Source organism: Thunnus thynnus, chromosome 7, assembly GCF_963924715.1.
Source record: "Thunnus thynnus chromosome 7, fThuThy2.1, whole genome shotgun sequence".
Taxonomy (NCBI): Eukaryota; Metazoa; Chordata; class Actinopteri; order Scombriformes; family Scombridae; genus Thunnus; species Thunnus thynnus.
Genome location: NC_089523.1, coordinates 18,311,929 through 18,330,552, shown reverse-complemented (window position 1 = coordinate 18,330,552; position 18,624 = coordinate 18,311,929). Strand labels below are relative to the sequence as shown.

Sequence of the window (18,624 nt, the reverse complement as noted above, 5' to 3'; positions counted from 1 at the left end):
GATATATGAAAGTTAACATCGTCACATTGAGCTTTTTGCAGCAGCAGCTGCAGCATTGTCATTAGCAAGATTTCCACTGACAAAACACATTTCTCAGAGTTAGTGCTGTGTGCTGTCTGCTTTCATGGAATCTGTGGTAAATTATGCATATACCTGTGTACCCTCTGGGAAGAATATTGTACTCCAGGTCATGCATTATAAATGGACATGAACAACGGTAGGACACAAGAACACCTGGCATCCTCAGGTAAGGTTAAACAGGATTCAAAGTCATGTTGCTTTTGTAATTCTGGCCACCCAGGAGATGTAGGCAAGGACACACCAGCAGTATGGATGCCTGCAGACGCCATTGCTCAATATCGCTTGCAGGCTGTCTGGATCGAAGAAGTCTGTCTGAAATCCTTCCCTTCTGGAAGGACAGTACACCTCAGGCCTACCTCATCAGTTTCTTGAATGTCCATCGCATTGCATCAGTTTCAGAGCCTTGTGAGAAACCTCCTAACTCCTCTTGAGCGCTGTCATATCTGAATGTCTTTCTAAGGTTCCCCATTGGCTGGTGACCCATGCTGTTCCATTACCAAATCTGTTTTTGTATTTTTTTCTTTTTCTGTCTTGAACGTTGTCAAGTTCAAGGTCAATATTGTCTTCTCAAGTCTCACCCTGGGGTCACAGTGAGCAAATTGGTGCATCTCTGTTGGCCATGAGAAAGAGTGAGAGAGAGAAACAGTGGGAGAGTGTGTGTGTGTGTGTGTGTGTGCAGCTGCTCGTTGGTGTGTCTAGTGCAGAACTGATTTAAGGCCTCAGGCCACAGGAAGAAGGCTACTCTACACTCCAGGCACGTCCCTGAAACCAGCAGCAGAGGAAGCACTATTGCCATTCAGCAGCGTCGACTGCAGACGCCTAAATGAGTCTGTTCTGTCCTGCAGTGCCCAACGTGGCAGTCCGCCACGTTGGGCACTGCAGCCTAATTTACTCAACCTCTCTAGCTCCTAATATGCCCCCCCCCCACCACCTCCCTCACTCCTACTCTTCTATTCTCTCTTCCAGTTCATCTTTTTCTTTCTCTGCCTCTTTCAGTCTATTAGTCTCACATCTCTACCTTCAATCTTACTGTATTTCTTTCCCTCGCACTCATGCATTCCTTGCCTGTCCATGCATTTAATCTTTCCATCATTTTTTCCTTACATTCACAGTCCATCACGTCTAGCTAGCAAGCTCTGATTGGTTACTGTCCTTTTACTGCAAGGTCTAACCCTGAGATGCTGACCTCATATAATCAGTAACTGTTACAGTTGTGTTTGTCATCAAGATGTGTAGCTTCCAAATGCTACAAAGACAGGAAATCAAGCATGGAGCATGTGACCTCTGTCCTAAAGAGATAGGCGTTGTGTATCTTTTTATGTCTGTGCTGTTTCAGAATGGATTAAAGCAAAATTAAAATGATTTTGATGATTAAAAAAACTCATATGCGGGGCACCCCAGTAGCCTGTTGGTTATTATACATACCACATAACCACAACGCCAATGATTTGATTCATGCTGCAGATGATCACTGCACGTCACACCCCTCTCGCTACCTCTGTTTCCTGTCTCTCTTCACTGTCAAATAAAGGCAAAAATGGCAAAAAAAAAAAAAAAATCCTATATTAGGATTCTACTCTTGTGAGTGCGTTTTCCATGGCATAGCTGTTGGTAAGGAAGCTCTTCCTCTTCAAGGCGCCTATGTGTTTTTCCGCATAGTGTAGTAACTCAGTGTTTGTGGTAACCCACACCCATGATTCTCACATAATCTAGATTAAATTATTTCTGCAAAAGTTTGCGCCTAAATGTCTACTTACATCTGCATATTTATGCCGTAATGCATACGTCATCCTATGACTGGGACTTGACTCTGCAGTAAGGTCATACTTGTCAATCATATTTCCCACAGACTGGTCACAGAAGGACATAACTCCTATAATGAATCAGGTCAAGTGTATCTTGCCAAAATGAAAATGTAGTACTCATAGGATGTATGGTGGCACTGCTGATCATGAAAACCAGACAAACTGGTTTCTAGTCTCACCCAGTTTTCTTTAGACCACCTGAAAACGCTTCCATTTTTAGTTTAGCTCACTGTCTGTCACCCACTTCCCACTTGTACTCCGCTGCTGTCTGCCTGCTTTTTCTTTCCTTACCTGTCCATTATCTCTTTGTTTGACAAGCTGCATTTTTTCTGCAGTGCTTTAAACAAAAAATACTTTATTTTGTTAGCGAAAATGTGAACAAAAATGGTTCTGCGGCAAGATTAATAAACAATAGAGCTTTGTTCTGATGAAATCTATTTGCCTGTCTGAATATAATATTTGATGACCACTAGGTAGAGAAAATGGTTAGGATCTGTTTCCTCAAGCCTGCATATTTGTGGTGTCACTGTATACAACTTTTCACCTAATGTCCCTTTGCCACCTGAGGGTGGATGGAGGAGGAGCGGGGTGGGTTAGTATCAGGGACAGTGTGATGACAGCTCGTGAATTCTAAAAGCTTTATCGGTCCCCTGCAGCCTGCCTGGGCAGCTCACTGCTGCCTCTCATCTCTCTTGTGTGTTGCATTGAATATGGCTCTCCAATTGGGGTCATGGCACAGACTGATAGGAAGCTATATTCCTTCATAACTGGAGGCAAAGCTACAGAGTTCAGTATTAAGAACGGCAGCGGAGTGATGGCAGGGCTGAACACAAGCTGACTGACAGACCAAGACATAAACATTAGAAAACAAGAAATGTAATCGTGATATGCAACATTCGCCAACTTTTCTTTTTCAAATTCGACCTTTGTTTTTGAGCAGTGCCCTCTAGTGGGCAGAGCTCTCAGCCAAATAGACCAAACAGAGAATCTGCCGTCCACAAATTTATGGCCTCGGTTTCAGCTCAACTTCACATTTTGAACCCAGCTTTGTGACCCATTTCATAGCTGTTCTGGAGCTTACGATCATATCACGTGATCTTCATCAGTAGATACAGTTTGCTAAGTGTCATGAAATTTTTCAAATTGTAAACTCCATCTGCTGATGAAAATCATGTGACATAATTGAAAGGTCCAGAATAGCTTCCAATTGGACCTTGAAATTAATTTGTCAACTGTTGTTTCCAAAGTCAAGAATGAACTTTAAGACTCAACTTTTACCTTACCTTACGTTAGACGAAACACCAACACACCCAAAACGGAAAGTTTACAAAAGGAACATTTTCCTCCATTGATTTTCCTCAGAAATATTCTTACTCAAAAAATTATCAAAAAGTTGTGTGAGGTTATATTTTGTTTAATTAGTTTGCATTAATTATCTGAGCGGGTTTGAATCGATAATATCAAGTCAAGTGTAGTATGGCAGTAAATACTTGACAGTTATGGAACAGCTAAATAGCAAAACAGTAGCTTTAAATTTTTTTGAAAAAATCCAGGCAAATTATACACGTATAACCACTGAGATACTAAATCAGTCTTTACTGTTAATGCAACATTGGACACTTCTTTTGCCTGACATGGGTGACACATGGTGATGAAGAGCTGCAGCTCCTAGGCTCATATCATGAACATCTCAACTAATTTTGGAACCATCGGTAATGTGTTGCTGTCAAATGCAACGTATTTAGAAGGTAATCTTTTACTGGATGTGGAAGTCCTGAAATCTTCCAGTTACATTTTTTACGTGAATTTACAGTCACGGCTTTACAGCAGCTCATAGCAGCTGTCTTGCTCGTTCTCCCCGTTTGTCCCTTTTCCCAGATTATCTATAGGGATTGATGGCCATGCCAAAGAAAAAACAGAAAAATCCATACTGCTCTCCTGCCCTTTCCATATTACATTGATTTCATGGTGAAATATCAATCTGCATATGTCATGTACTGTTGCAGTGCTCACAATAGTACAACACATGTTACAGGAGTAAATCAACATAAAGCTGCTTTAGGACAGCGTTTTATCAAGTTGCTTCAAGAGACGTTTTCTTTTACTTGTTCTCACTTTGCAGAGGCAATTAAGTAGAAGAGTGTGATAAAAAAAAATCTATCCTGTCTAAGTGCTGATGGATTTTATTCATGAAGTAAAAGCAAAATTTATGAGCACACTTTAATTTGCATCCACATACACACACATGTAAATAAGCACAAACATACATACATACATACAGTATAAACACACATACAGTATACACACACAAACTCATGAATCTAGTCACTGCAGCATTGACAGCCATGAAAAACAGCACGAATAAGCACGCGTTCTCACTTCTTGTTTTTAACCGTTAATTAAAAACAGTTTTTAATTATCAGTGGAAATATGTTACTAATAGACAGTGTATGCTATGCCCTATGCTTTTTTTTCTCATCAGTTGCCTGGAAAGAGGGTAAGCAGCCTGAGGTGGTATCAGTATCCTGGAGGACATTCAGATCAGCTTCAAGGCTTGTTTTTGACACAGAGAAGCAAATATATGACTGTGCTGCTGAACAGGTCCGTGTTCTGCTTTCTCGGTCAGCAACACGCTTAAAAATGAGATGTTGAGATTGAGAACAAGCACTCTGAGCATACATGTCTCTGCTCAGTCCTCTAATACATTGTTTTAGTAATAAAAAATGTTTAGGAAATTCTGATCTGCATCTAACTTTACTTAGTGATGGACAATAACGGGATACTAGTGTGAGATCCTTTAAGAAAAATCCTGGATCCAGATCCCAGCCAAAGAAATCTGAAGTCTTTTCACAAGTTTTTGATTTTTCCTGCTAAAAAACAAACATAACAGCCTTAGGCAGAGATAATAACCTTATGATTGGTAAATGAAAATGTATTGACTTTGGGTTTTCAGAGAGAAGTTGGGAGTTTTTTTCCCCTTCATTTCATTATAAAAAGTGTTTTTTTGGAATCAGCCGGTGGTCATTAGCTAATGTGTATCTTATAGATACACTCACAAATTCATTTACTCCATAGCTGCCGTGTGAGTTGTTTGCACAGCTTGTTAAGTTAACATTTTGTGTGCCATCATCATCAGATTTCATCAGTGTCACAGTGCTCAGTAAGGAGTTAACAACTGGTTCTGAAACATACATGAACATTAGGCACAAATCTTTGACTTCTCATTATTTTTACAATTACTACAAACCAAATTTCTGTTGAGTTTGAGGTGTGAGTTTGCAGAGAAACTGAAGCCTGAGGGTAATCATTTCTCCTTGCAGATGGTCCAAAATACATGAGAACAATTTTATAAGGTCTTTTCAAATTGTAGCGTTTGCAGTGTGGTAGTTGTGTATATATTAAAATGTGCCTTGCAGCTAGTCAGACTGTGTTTTTTCACTTCACCTTACAAGGATACATGTTCCAACCAAAACATAATTGCATATTTCTCTTACCGTACATAATTATATGCATAGGTCATGGTGTTACTGTCTGCAAACATTCAGACAGTTCAGCACCTAGGATTTAATCACTGGATTAATAGCCAATAGGAATTTTTAAATCATATTGAATATATTAAATTCAGCATACAAATTGGCTACCAAGAAGCTAACCAGAAATTTCTGCATATCCTGCATTCAGAAAATGATTCACTTTTTCTGCTTTTTTAGATCTTAATATTCCAATCAGAGTCTAAATTATGTGAAATAGCTCCAGATGATGACGTTTAAGAGCAACAGCAGAATTTATTTGACGTGTTGAGGCTGTACTTCAGGCTTGTAAAAGTTATGGTGCTTTTTTAATGCTAAGGGCAGGAAGTTCAATGGGGATTTTAGACCTCTGGTTAGTGTTTGACAGGAAATGGAATCTGTACATTTGGCGTGTATACAGCAGCCTGAAGCTTTAAGCAGGGAGAAAAATGGAATGAGTGGGTAGGGGACTTTACATATGTCAGCACTTCAAAAGTTCCCTCATTATTATTCATCCCCTCCAAGTGCTTCAAATATTCATTTGATCTAACCTTGTATTCTGTTCCTACTGTAAATTGTCTCAAGCTAGATACATCCATTCTTTAACACATATTGCAAGTAATTACAGACAAGTGGCTGAATAATACAGTGCTTTGAACGCAACAGTTGATTCATCTCTGTAAAAGTACGTGAGCCATTGGAGGACTTTCAGGACAAATCCAACTTGGTAGCAGTTCTACCAGTATCTCCATTTTCCCGTTACCACTACAAAGCAGCTGTATTAATCTGTTTTGCAGTCGGTGGACAAAGGAGTCAGACAAATATAATGAGAACACAAACCACCAAAACTAGAAATCATGGGGCTCAGAATTTGTTTATTGACAATAAAATAGCATGTGGTTTGCCTAGACGTCCAAATGCAAGACCTGAATATCAATGAACTATGTTTTGTTTGTAGCCATAGTGTTTTGATTGAGAATTATTCATCAAATGTTTTTCATTCCTAAAGTACATACTTTGTTTAATCAGTTTCTCAGAGGACTTAAAGCCTCTGTGTGATTCAAATGATTGTGATAGAACAAGTATTTGTTTTTGCAAAAAAAAAAAATCAATCCCAGCGAAAAGTGGTGCAGCCAATGTGTTGCGCTTGTAGCCCTTCATTCTTAAATCCATTTCATGCTGGAGTGATGCGCATGGCACACCCACTCAACATCCTCCAGTCTACTGTCTAGTTCCATACACTTACATTGAATTATTACCAAACAGGAGTGTCGGTTTCACCTCTCTCTATTTGTCCATATGTGCATGCTTTCTATTACTCTCTCTCCCTTTCTCTCTCGTGTTCTTTCTTTTTTGGTTAGTAAATGATATTTTGATACCTTGTACACAAACTTCCCACCGTTTTTAAATCTTTGATCATAAAGTTTAAAGTAGGTAATTTTAGAGTGCATGATAATAGTCAGGAGAGTGACAGTGTGACAATCAGTGTGTGTGTGTTTGTGCTTGCGTGTTCTTGCAAACATGCAGCATATGTTCATACAGTTATTGACACGTCAGGTTCTGCATCTGCTGTGATGTTTGGGTTTGATTTCACCGTGGTGCTAAGTGATTTGGTTGATCTCTTGGGAGAAGTTTAATTCTCCTCTGAGTGAGGGTGCCATTAAAATGCAATGACATGAGATTAATGCTCATCTTGTAAGTGACATTTACTTTCTCATTTACCGTGGAAATTGCCCTGCAATATTGTGCACTAGGCCTTGTTTTGAATGCTGATGAGTCTCAGAGGCAGTTCAAAGTATGAGCAGTGACAGGATGAAAAATGTTGGATATGCTATATAAAGAGGAAGGGTATCTAGCTGAGTAAGGGACAAACAGTAAAACAAGACCATCAGCAAAATGGGACCGTGAACTTTGAAACTGTGGTTTACAGTGCAGATTCCAAACATAGAGTATGTTGTTATAAATGGCTGTCCTCAGCATCAGCAATAAGACTGCAGAGGCTGACACCTGGACAGAAATATGATTTAAAAGCAATACTATTGTTCTAAAGTTGCTATTGAAAATGTATAGCTTACTATCAGGAGTTTTAGCAGGACAAATCTCTATACATCTTTTGATTTCTCATGCACTCGCTTAAAGAGGTCGTTTTGAAATTGATTGTTTCTACAGAATGTCATGTGTGTTTTCTAACTCAGATTTCCTGTCTTTCTCCTCTTCTCTTACAGTGTCTGTTTGCAGAAGCCCAGCGTGCAGAGTCCAGACTGTACGTGTGTGTGTGTGAGTACACACACGTGTGAGAGCCGGGGCCACATACTATATGTGTATGTGAGATGAGGAGACGCTAAGTGGCTACCACAACCACCCAGATCAGACAGCCTCCTGTGCTGCAAGATGGATTAGAGCCCCACACCTCAGGAGATCAAAGGTAGGAGAAGATGTTTGGTAATCAGCCGCCACTCACCTGCCCCTGTTCAATAACGGCATGGAGAGAGTAAAGGAGAGAGAGGAAGTAATGCATGACAATGAGTTGAGGCTGAGGTCCTTCTGCTGTCTGCGTAGCTTTGGACATTCAGGCTTGTCGTGTCCATAAACCTCATTGTCTTGTGAATATCTGTAAGAGGGACAAACGGGGTTCCCACGGTCTTAAAAAGTCTTAAATAAGATTTTCAGAATTTAAGGTCATAAAATGCCTTAAAAAAGTTATTTTTAATTATAGTGGGTCTTAAATTTTGAGGTGATGCCTAGTTGCATGAAAAATATCTCCCCACAGGATTCACTGATTTAAATATGGTTTGGTCTTCAGTCACGACTCACTCCAGTCCAGCTCTTTCTTTTCTTTTTCTGGTAATGTTTCAATTGGTTCTCCACAGGTCACCTGCTCTCACAAAGGTAACAGGATTAAAGAAGTACACAAACAGTACAGATGATGCTCAGCTAAAGACAGTTGGGATTCAGACGAGACACAAAGCTCTCTGTTATTTCTGATAGTTGCTAGAATCTGGATAATAATGTTTTTAGTACGGAGCCACGGCGGCCAACATGTGACACGAAGGAGAGGAGTTTTAACTTGGTGACCGCTAAGCTGGAGTTTACAGATTTAATGGACTGTTAAAGTGGATGAAAGGTAGATATACTGTAATGTGTATGTGTCTTAATGAGGAGAATTAACTACAGCCGACTCGCTGAGTGCGAGAACGATCAGAGTAGCCGTATTGTTTTACAGAGTGTTGTCAAAATGAACAATTCCATACAAATTAAAATTTTAAATTAAAATGCTTTTATTTAAACAGAGTTTCATCTGCAAGCATAACAGTGGGACACAGTTCATTGCATTTGCCATTAATTTTATTACTTTATGTAATTTTACATATAATTGTTTTATAGAGATACAAAATTATCCAGAAAAATTTCCCTATTAATATTGTCAAATTGGTCTCAAACATGAAGCTCAGCCTTAATGTGCATTTGTTTTGCTGTGGAAAGGATATTACATTTTTTCTGGACTAATGTTAGTGCAAATATCAGACTTTCTGTATGTGTTATAGTTTAAAAAACAATGATTGGTGATTTCCCTTGCATTACTGAGTGTAAGCTCAATTGCCATATTTAGAGAACATTATATCATGCCAAAACATGATATAAATATATCTGCAGTTTACTATTATTTGTAATGCTGCTTATATAAGGTTTGAATTTTTCACACAAAATAACAATCATATAGCATAATAGCAAGGAAGTGGTGGTGCAAACAGAAGTAATATATATTTTCAATAGTATTGGAAAGTGTTTTGTAATGTGGATGCTGCTGTGGGGAAACGTCTGGGTTCAAGAGGTTAATTTGAGAAGAAAAATATGAGCAATCTACGGTAAACATCAGGATAGACCTTGGAATTGCCGCCCACATCTCCAATTTTTGTCAGCGATTCCAAAAGGTCTGGTGTTGCTCTTGTAGGTTGGAGAAACAACCGAGCCAAGGAAACACACATTTTAAATTAGTATGCTGCACTACAGATGAGTCAGGTTCAGGAAAAATAGACACAACAAACAAATGAAAAATTGAATTCTCAAAACACACTGAACATCATAGGTTAATAATATAATTTACTATAACTAAGTAACAGCTTCCAAGGGTCAAGTATTCCTGTAAGCTGCTTGAGAGGTACTTCCTGCTACTGTAATGATTATAGTTAGTTAATTAAAGGGTTAAGAATATCTTTTCTGCAAGGCAAAATTGTGTCTGTCCCTACTTTGATTTAAAAAAAAAAAACCAAACAAAAAAAACAGAAACACAGCTCACTGTCAGTTTCACAGTCTCCGTTCTTTTCTGTGAATGCCAGAATGTGTAAAAGGAAAAGTAGACTTTTTTTGCATAATCACAAAATGTTTTTACAGCTCTTACTTGTGACAACAAAAGCTGCTTATTGGACTATAATTCAGCACTGTTTGCATGAAAGGGGATTATTTTAGTGAGATTTTTTTTTTTTGCAGCTGAGAGGTTTTTGTCCATCCATGTAAAAACGATCCATAAAAAGGCACATTCTCAGTTTTTTTTATTTTTTTTCCCCCCACTGGTTTCTCCTCCTTAATGGTCTCAACAAGCCTGTCGGATGAACTTTTACCCTCAGTTACCTTCTCCCATTTTCTAACCAACAATTTCAAAATGATTCAGTTTTAGCAGTTTAAAAAGAAGTAGACTTTTCTCATGCTAAGTAGTTTTTTTTAAAGTGTGACAGCCTTTGTGAGTGTCAATCATTCCACATTTTGCATACTTCCTATTCAAATGGCTTCACTTTGGCACAATGGTTTAGAGGAAGAGCTTTTATTATATTTGAGGTTTTTATTAATGGGGAATGACTTATACAACAACATTATGTAAAAAATATTTAAATCCTTAAGTAAGTTGGAAATCCTTATGCCCCATTTATCTGGAATATAATGTGATATAGAAAAAAATACAATGATTGATCAGAATTATAAAATGACTCAGACCTCAGTTGCAAGAAAGTGTGTATGTTTTCATGTGTGTTGTAGGTGTTTGGTTGTATGTAATTCCTGCAATCTGACCCAGTCTACAGTCAGCAAGAAAACTCCAGATGCTGACGATGTTCTGCTGACATGAATGTAACCTTTTATCCTACATTTTGACAACATAAAAACAGGGCGAAAATTTCAGCATGCAATGGCTTTCTGTCCTCCTTTCCTCTCCGGGCCACCTCTCTACTGTCTCTGTGACCTCCTCTACGTGTATTTGTTTGGTTCCTGACAAATCCAGCTCACAAAAGCTGCAGATATAGAGTATTTTTAGATAAAGGTGCCAGACTGGACCCTATAGCAAATGACTGGGACTGAGTGTGCCAGAGTTGTTCGCCGGTGCTGTTTGTGTAGAGGACAGAATAGGTTGTCGTCTGGAGACTTCACTGCAACTGCCACTTGACACTGTGCTCTGTAAGAAAGCATCATCAAGGAGGTTTACAGGGGAGCACTGGGGAGGATCTGGATTTGCCCAAACCATCAACAATCAACTCAGTGTGTTTTTACCCAATCAAACAGGGTTTTAGAAACACAAGATAGCCTAGTTTCTCAAAGCCCACATTTTTGCTGTGAGTTATTTCATTGTTGGTGCGAATTCCTCCTTTAAATCCATGTTAAATTGATTAGAAAGCTCACAGATTGCATGTGACAGCGCTGGTCTTACACCAGACAAACATGGCCACCCTTTACCAAGAATGGTGGATAATATGTCTCCACAGTTTCAATCACTGTAACAAAAGATAAAAAAAAAAAAAGTACCACACATACACACATGTTCACACATTCCTCTTAGAGTAAAACTACTTATTTACCCTATGTCATGTTACAAGTGTGCAAGTGACAGAAAAACCCAATTCATATTCATATGCGGGATAACATGCTTTTCATATTTTTAAGCCACCATATTCCCCCACAGGCAGCTCCAGTATGCAGTGAATACAAATGCCAGAACACACAGTATGCCGTAAAGACAGTGAATTTCTCTGAGGCTTTGGTGCCGTGTGAATTCTACTACTGACAGAATTTGACTTTTTACTGATTTTGGCTCATGGGAAGTGGTTTGAGAAGATTGTTTCAATTTCATTGCCCAATGTGCAATCATGCATGAGATACAAGTATTGAATATCACTATGGTGCAGATGGCGTATTATAGACCCTCAGTATGTGTCAACTGTAATATTGCCACTGGGTAAATTCCTCTGCTCAGCCTTACTGGGAATGTTGAACTGGTTCTGGTGTGTCATGCTCATTTAAATTATCTTTGCTGCATTTTGTTTACTGCATCAGTGATGCTCTGGCCACAGCCTGTTGCAAATCCATCTTTACCTGTCTGATGAACTCAGTCCCTTTTTTCAGAGTTTTATGTGCTTTGGTGTGTGTGTGTGTGTGTAGTTGTGTATATGCGTGTGTGTTTAATGAATTTGTATTTGTGTGTTGACTGAACTCATGAGTCTGCCTCAGTCTGCTCCTGTTGCCGCTGGGCCACCTGCCTTTTTCCTGCCTCCTTCCCTGGCTGCTCCTGAGAAGGAGAGATAAGGCCCACTGATGTTTGTCTGCTCCCTGGCAGATTACTGTGGCAGACAGGTATAAGGACTCTGGCAGACAGCTACAGTATACTGGAGGCCAAAGAAGAACTTTCTTGGGATGCCTGAACTGACCACAGCACTGATGCAGCCTGAATGCTATCTGGCTTCTTTATGTGTGCTGTTGCTCCTCAGTTGATTACTGTTTTCAGAGACACATGAGAACATGTGGGAAATATCTGGAAGTCGTTTTTTTTTTAATCAGGAGATTTAAATGAAATTGTAAAATAAGAGATAATGGGACAAGATTTTTCTTTGAATTAATAGTGAAATGTAATCAGTAAACTAGAGCTGCAACGATTAGTCAATTAATCGATTAGTTGCCAGCTATTAAGTTAATCGCCAACAACCACAATCATTTTGAGTCCATTTTTAAGAAAAAAAATGTCCACTGAAGAGCTCGCTGTCTTTATAAATCAATATATCTATTACTTTGCATGAGATCTAAAACCTTACTTTCTCACAACTAAACAGAAAATGTTAAGTGAGGTAAAATTATTTCTTTCTGTGACCAATAATTATCAATTTTTCTCAAATTGCAAGACTCAAGTGTATATTTTATTTATTCTGTCTTGTTCCCAGATACTCGCATGTAGGTGTTGTTAGTTATATAAACACTTAAAATAATTAGGGATTCCGTAATAAGCAAAATGACTAAATAATTAACTAAATGAGTTAGAAAGATGAGAGTTTTTTTAATTGCCATTGCTGAAAATGGATTGCTTTATTACACACTCAGTCATATCTGTAAAATTAGGGCCTAAAGTATTCATGTCTGTTGTGAAAGACACAGCAGAAACTAATTTTGCTGCTTAGACCACGCTGGATGCTCATGTTTCTTGAAAAGTTAATGAAAAGTTAATGGATTGTACATGGGGTTTCTCACTGTGATCTCTCTAATTGATGGTTATGAGTAGACATTTAAAAAATAGAAAAGTTTTCACATGAGGGCGGGTGATCAATTAGCAAAATCTTTCATGAGTGAGGATTTGAGGAGAAAACTGTAAAAGAAATCAAGTGATCAATGTGTGCCTTTTGTATATTTACCCTTAAAATACTAGGCTGTGAGAATTTGTATGATTCAGGGTCTGTGTGGAACTGCCAAATTAGGCGTTTTCTGCTTCTGTGAAGACAATTTTACAGCCTTCTTGGACAGAAAATTACTGTACCTCTTACTTTATCGAAGTCAGGTCAGAGAGGATGAGGAAGTTAAAGAGATAAAATGGTGTTACTGGGTGGTTGGGTCTGGGTGCCGAAAGATCATCTGCATCATACCTGTGTGCCTCTGTACAGTGCAGAGGTGTATTTTCTTAAATACAAGTATCTTGCTCTCCTGCTTAAAGGTTCAATTGAGAGAGGAGTGTTTGAGAGAGTTTTAAAAAAGTGTCGAAAGGTTGATTTTCTGCAGCAAACGGGTCATGAAAGGCGAGACAATGTAGAAGATGAGTTACGGAGAAGTGAGAATAAAGAGAATGGGGTCAGTGTTAAAAAAAAAAAAAAGGATTATAAATGGATCACAGGGTTTTTAAGTACTTTTGCTTTCTAAATAAGTATCTCTCATACTGTATATATCACAGACAACTCTATTACCACGCTCTGTCCTTTTTATCAGACATTATGAGCTTATGTCATCAACTTCAGCTCTCTGTTTGTGTTAGTTGAAACTCTAGTGTTGCTGGATCACTGCTGCCTTGCCCAGCTCTCACCATCTCTCTCATGTGGACAGATTTTTTCCTCTTTGTGCCCATTATTTCTGTTTGATTGACTCGTGTTTGATCAGAGCTGTTTAAATAGTTGTCTCAATATTTATGTGGCCAATTGTGAAGATGCTGTGTGATTGTGGCCCAACTGGCAGAATATAAATTGTTCATTGCTCCCCACACCATGTGGTAGACAGGTCCTTCCACATGCCTGACAGCTCTACTGGAAAAATGAAATTAGAGGAAAGATGAGACATACAAGCCGGAGCAGAGGACAAGGAATAATACATGATTCACGCACAGTAAGCCTTGGCTGTGTAACACATTGAATATACATGGGGGAGAACGCATAGAGGGGGATCTAAGGGTTTAGAAAGAGTTAAGAGGCAGACTTTTACAAGGTGAAGTACAGCTTATGAAGGGAGCTCAGACTGAATTAGACAGTGTAACAGCTACTGAGAGTCGCTGACTGACAGATTAGCAGAATGACAATGATTTATTTAAGAATACCTTTGAAATAGCAGCACAGTTCTGTGTATTTGCATTTGAAAGTCGGACTGTACATCCAAAGAAACGGCTTAACTCCACCTTTAGGCTCAATCGTTTTTATGCAAGACCACATACTTTACCATATAGCTGGAATAAACTCTAGATAGATTACCTGCTCAATGGTGCGATAAAGTTATTGTAATTAATAGTTAACCATCTTAAATATAATTGAATAACATATGGGTGAAGGCTGGGATGGCTTGTGGCGCTTTTCAGCTTGCAATCAGTGGCAGCATCTGGCCGGTGAATAGCAGTCAGACGTAACAATAGCAGCTAGATGTATAGAGCTGTGAGTATTTCAATAGATGACTCTGTTACGGGAATGGGTGTGTAATTGGCACCCTGGGAGGCTCAGATGTACTCTGATATTCAGGAAAGAAAAAAAAACTGCGAACAATTAAAGCTTTGCTGCAAAAATATTTTGATTCAAGAAAGTTTGTGCCAAAGTATATGGATTCTTTTTGTATTTTATTTAATTATTTCCTTCTCTTTTACTGCAGGAGAGGTTGCGTAGCAGGTTACTCTTATTAGACTCTCTGATAAAGACTTTGCATAGCATTCATTCATTACATTACTTTTTGTTAAAATGGACCAAGCCAGCAATTCTTAAAGACTTCACCTTCGGCTGTTGCACTGCACAGTATATCCGGTTTTGCAGCCTGCTAACATGGCAAGAGGATTTTTGTCAGCATTATTAACTGCTGTTGGGCTTTATCGGGGCACAGCAGTGCATAATTGGAAAATCCAAACCCATGAACATAACCTCCATAAGGTCTTCCCTACCACCTGCATCACTGTTATTTATGAATGTGCACTGTAATTCCTGCTATCTACTATTGGAAGTATATAAAAGATTCGCCGTTGAACTCTGTGGCACAAATCTGCTGTCATAATTCACAGGTTTTGTTGGTTTTCTGGGGTTGTATTTTTTTTCGTTGAGCCAATCACCATGTCTTGCTTTACTGTAGGCTGCCTGTTGAATGGCAATGAATATCCTCTACAGGTACCTTGTCAGAGATCAGAAACAGAGAGGACGGGGAGAGATGGAGGTGTTTCAAGGAGAAGTAAAATAAAAGAGAGAGAGAAAAAAATCGAAGACTGTAGGTACAGTATGAGAAGGGTTCAGAGGAAGAGAGAAAAGCAGTCTGTCAGAGGATTTAGCACAAGAAACGGAGGCAGGGAGAGACATGATACCTCAAATATTAGAAACAGTATGAGAGGTAGTGAGAGGTAGAGGAGTTAGACTTTGCTCAATGAGTGAGTGCAGTGGGCAAAGTAACCACAGCATCCGATCAGTGCGAGAATGAAGGGCAGCGGTGGGAAGAGAAGCTAGACGCGACAGCTGGCTCCAGCGGTGTGTGGTGAGGGATGGTATTGTTTCAGCCTTTGTAGACGCTCCCCAATCCCATTTACAAATTGGAAGGACCACCAGTCACACTCACACAGAAACTGGCTGCTGTCCCCGGGTAAGCTGGCTGATGGATGGCCCTACTATGCTTGGCGGATCTAATGATAACAGGGCAGAAGGGGTCAGAGTTGGATTATGACTGTCTGATGCCATGAAGACAGTGGTGCTGTCTGTGCTCTGTCTAACTGATAAAACCACTATGTTCCACTTGATTCCACTGATAATTGACTGGTTAAGGCTGGTTGGAGGTTTTAATGGGTGCAAAAATTGGATACACTTCCTAAGCCCAGACCTATTCTGACCAAAGGGTAGACTGAGTGTGCTTTGTATTTGAGGCAATAATGCCTATTTAACACAAGGTTAAAGTTATTCAATTTCTAGCCAAAAAATTGCTGCCCTAGTACAGAATACCACCTGTACTTGTCAGCAGTGTAACACATTAAAAGAGAGGTGTGTGATTAGGAAACCAAGATAGTTTAATATTTATTTACCTAAATAACACATTTTGAAAGAGAACTATTTGAAACAGTCTGTTTTATTCAGACGACTGAGATCAGGGGATTTCAGTCGGCTGTTCTCCTTGCTGTAAGGGGAGTGGAGCACACACACACAGTAGCCAGGCACAGCTTAGTGCACACAGAGCAGGGAGAGGATTTGTCTTGCGACTTTGCTTCTGTCACACTCTGTGTGCGCCTGAGATGCATACTGTTAAAACTAGAGCTGATCAAAAGCTAGACAGTTGTGTTCATGTTGATTCCTCTGGTATTTTAGGGAACAGGTGCTCCAAATGAATGATCTAAAATCTATTTTATGATGCTGAAGAGCCTGACGTGAATGAAGGTATCAGATGTAGTCGTCTTCTTCTAGTCACCTTTTTCAGGGCTAGGGGTGTAACACAAAATCCATGGTTCGTTACGTAACGTCGTTTTGGGGTCATGGTTAAGTTTGTTTCTGGTATAGCACAGAAGACAAAAGGAACACATTTTTCTCATTTTGAAAACTATAAATCTTAAATAATGGCTCCTTGGCCATAATTCTTACTGTAAAAAATTGAGTACATTGGTACATGGTCAATAAGAAAAAAAAGTAAACAAATGTTAATATGCCACTAATGCCCCGTCATTATTATAATATGCATATTCCCAGGTATGAAGGAAATGAAAATGTCCATTAAGACAAGCATGGCATATTTCAATATATGATAATATAATATTTTATTTATTATCATTACTTATGTAATATAATATTTTATGTCTGTAGTTATATCTTTTGTTTTTTGCTTTCTGCTGATTCTCATAAAGCTAGAGACTCATGTCATTTCAGGACTAAATGAAGCACGCTTGCCTTTGGACCTGGAATCCAATACTGTAACACGTTAATTTTGCCTCCAGAAATCTCTCGACTCTTAATAATCAAGGAGCACATTTGTATTCAACCCTGTCACAGTCCACGCTGTAGTGAATGGAGAATTTGGATGAATGAGCACTGCTCCCGCACCATATTTCCATTCTCGTCGGGCTTTTAGTTTGCACCGAGCCGTGAACAGGTCTCCCATGACAGCAGAGGTAGAAAGCATCTGCGAACGGCGAAGAGACAATTTGCTGTTGAATAACCCCGATGTTTGCATGTGAGTGACAGGTCCTTATCAGAGCTCCCACCGGCTGATCAAAGTTGAAAGGGGGTCAGGCTGAATTAAAGACTAGCTAATTAAAATGTCCAGGGAACATGCCAGCCCTCATTTCATTTATCTCCTCGAGCACAGTTGGAGAGAGAAATACATTGAATAAAAACATACCATCACAAAGCCTTAACCTGCCAAGAGCTGAAGCCGGAGAAGAGTCCCCTCAGCCAGCTGGTCCTGAAGCTCTCTGCAGACAACCCAACAGACAGCCTCAGGACGGCAACATCAACTCAGTCAGAGCAAACCACATTATAAACAATCAAAAAGACAAATATATTACATATTGGAAAGAAACAACCAAAACACAGAATAAATTACAATGTTATCTGGCCCTCAAAAGAGAATTCACACCAGCAAATTACCTGACCACAATAAAAACTCCTAAATTAAGAAAAGTCTTGAGAATGTGAGTGAACACAGTCTAGCCACAGGAAAAAGACAAAATAGACAGAAATAGACAGAGCTGGCTGGTAGAAGAGGAGAGACTCTGCTCCCAGTGTGACAGAGGACAGATAGAGAGAGAGCTACATTTTCTCGGCTCATGTCCAAAGTACCAAACTTTAAGGGAGAAAGATTTCCCAAATACAAACAAAATATGTCCTGAATTTGAATTCAAAACAGACATGTAGAAACTCGCCTATTTTCTGGGCTGAATCCCCAAATGTGAAATGATTGCAGCAGAATTCATCTCCTCATGCTATGACTTGAGAACAACTATTGGAAACTCAGATGAAAATAGAAAATGAATTGTGATCTTTGTGGTTGTTGTTGTTTGTATGTTGATTTACAATAACTTAACAATTGAATTTGTTATAATTTATTTACATCAGAACAAGACCCATTGATAATTAATTAATTGTGATAATAATCACAATTATCATTATTATTATTATTATTTGTTCTTTAAATGATTATTTCTTGCTTATACACACAAATACAAAATCATACATACACAAACACAAGAATAAAACGCAAACACACACACACACACAGAGCAAGTTTTAGCGATACTGTGCTACTCTTTTCTTGTCTTAATTTATGAAATGTATTTATCTTGTTTCATAGATTTTTGATGCTTTGGGCAATATTTTTGTTGTGACAGTCATGCCAATAAAGCAATCATCTGATACCAGAGGATAGATTATTAAACAGTCTCTCTGTTTTATGATAATAATGATGAATAATAACACATCAGAAATATGTTATTCTAAACCGTCTTGGTTTAGGTTAATAGTCCCACCGGTGTGTAAGTTGATAGGCAGATGCAGTATGGCTGT

General features: G+C 38.9%; 1 protein-coding gene across 1 annotated transcript in view; it reads left to right on the top strand.

The window, feature by feature from the left end:
- The window catches only part of grik4 (glutamate receptor, ionotropic, kainate 4), a 303,837-nt gene that overhangs the window by 76,442 nt on the left and 208,771 nt on the right, over positions 1-18,624 (top strand). Inside the window, exon 3 of the mRNA XM_067594699.1 lies at positions 7,621-7,820. The gene's annotated coding sequence lies outside the window, so the exon portion shown is untranslated. The remainder of the gene's footprint in view (positions 1-7,620; positions 7,821-18,624) is intronic.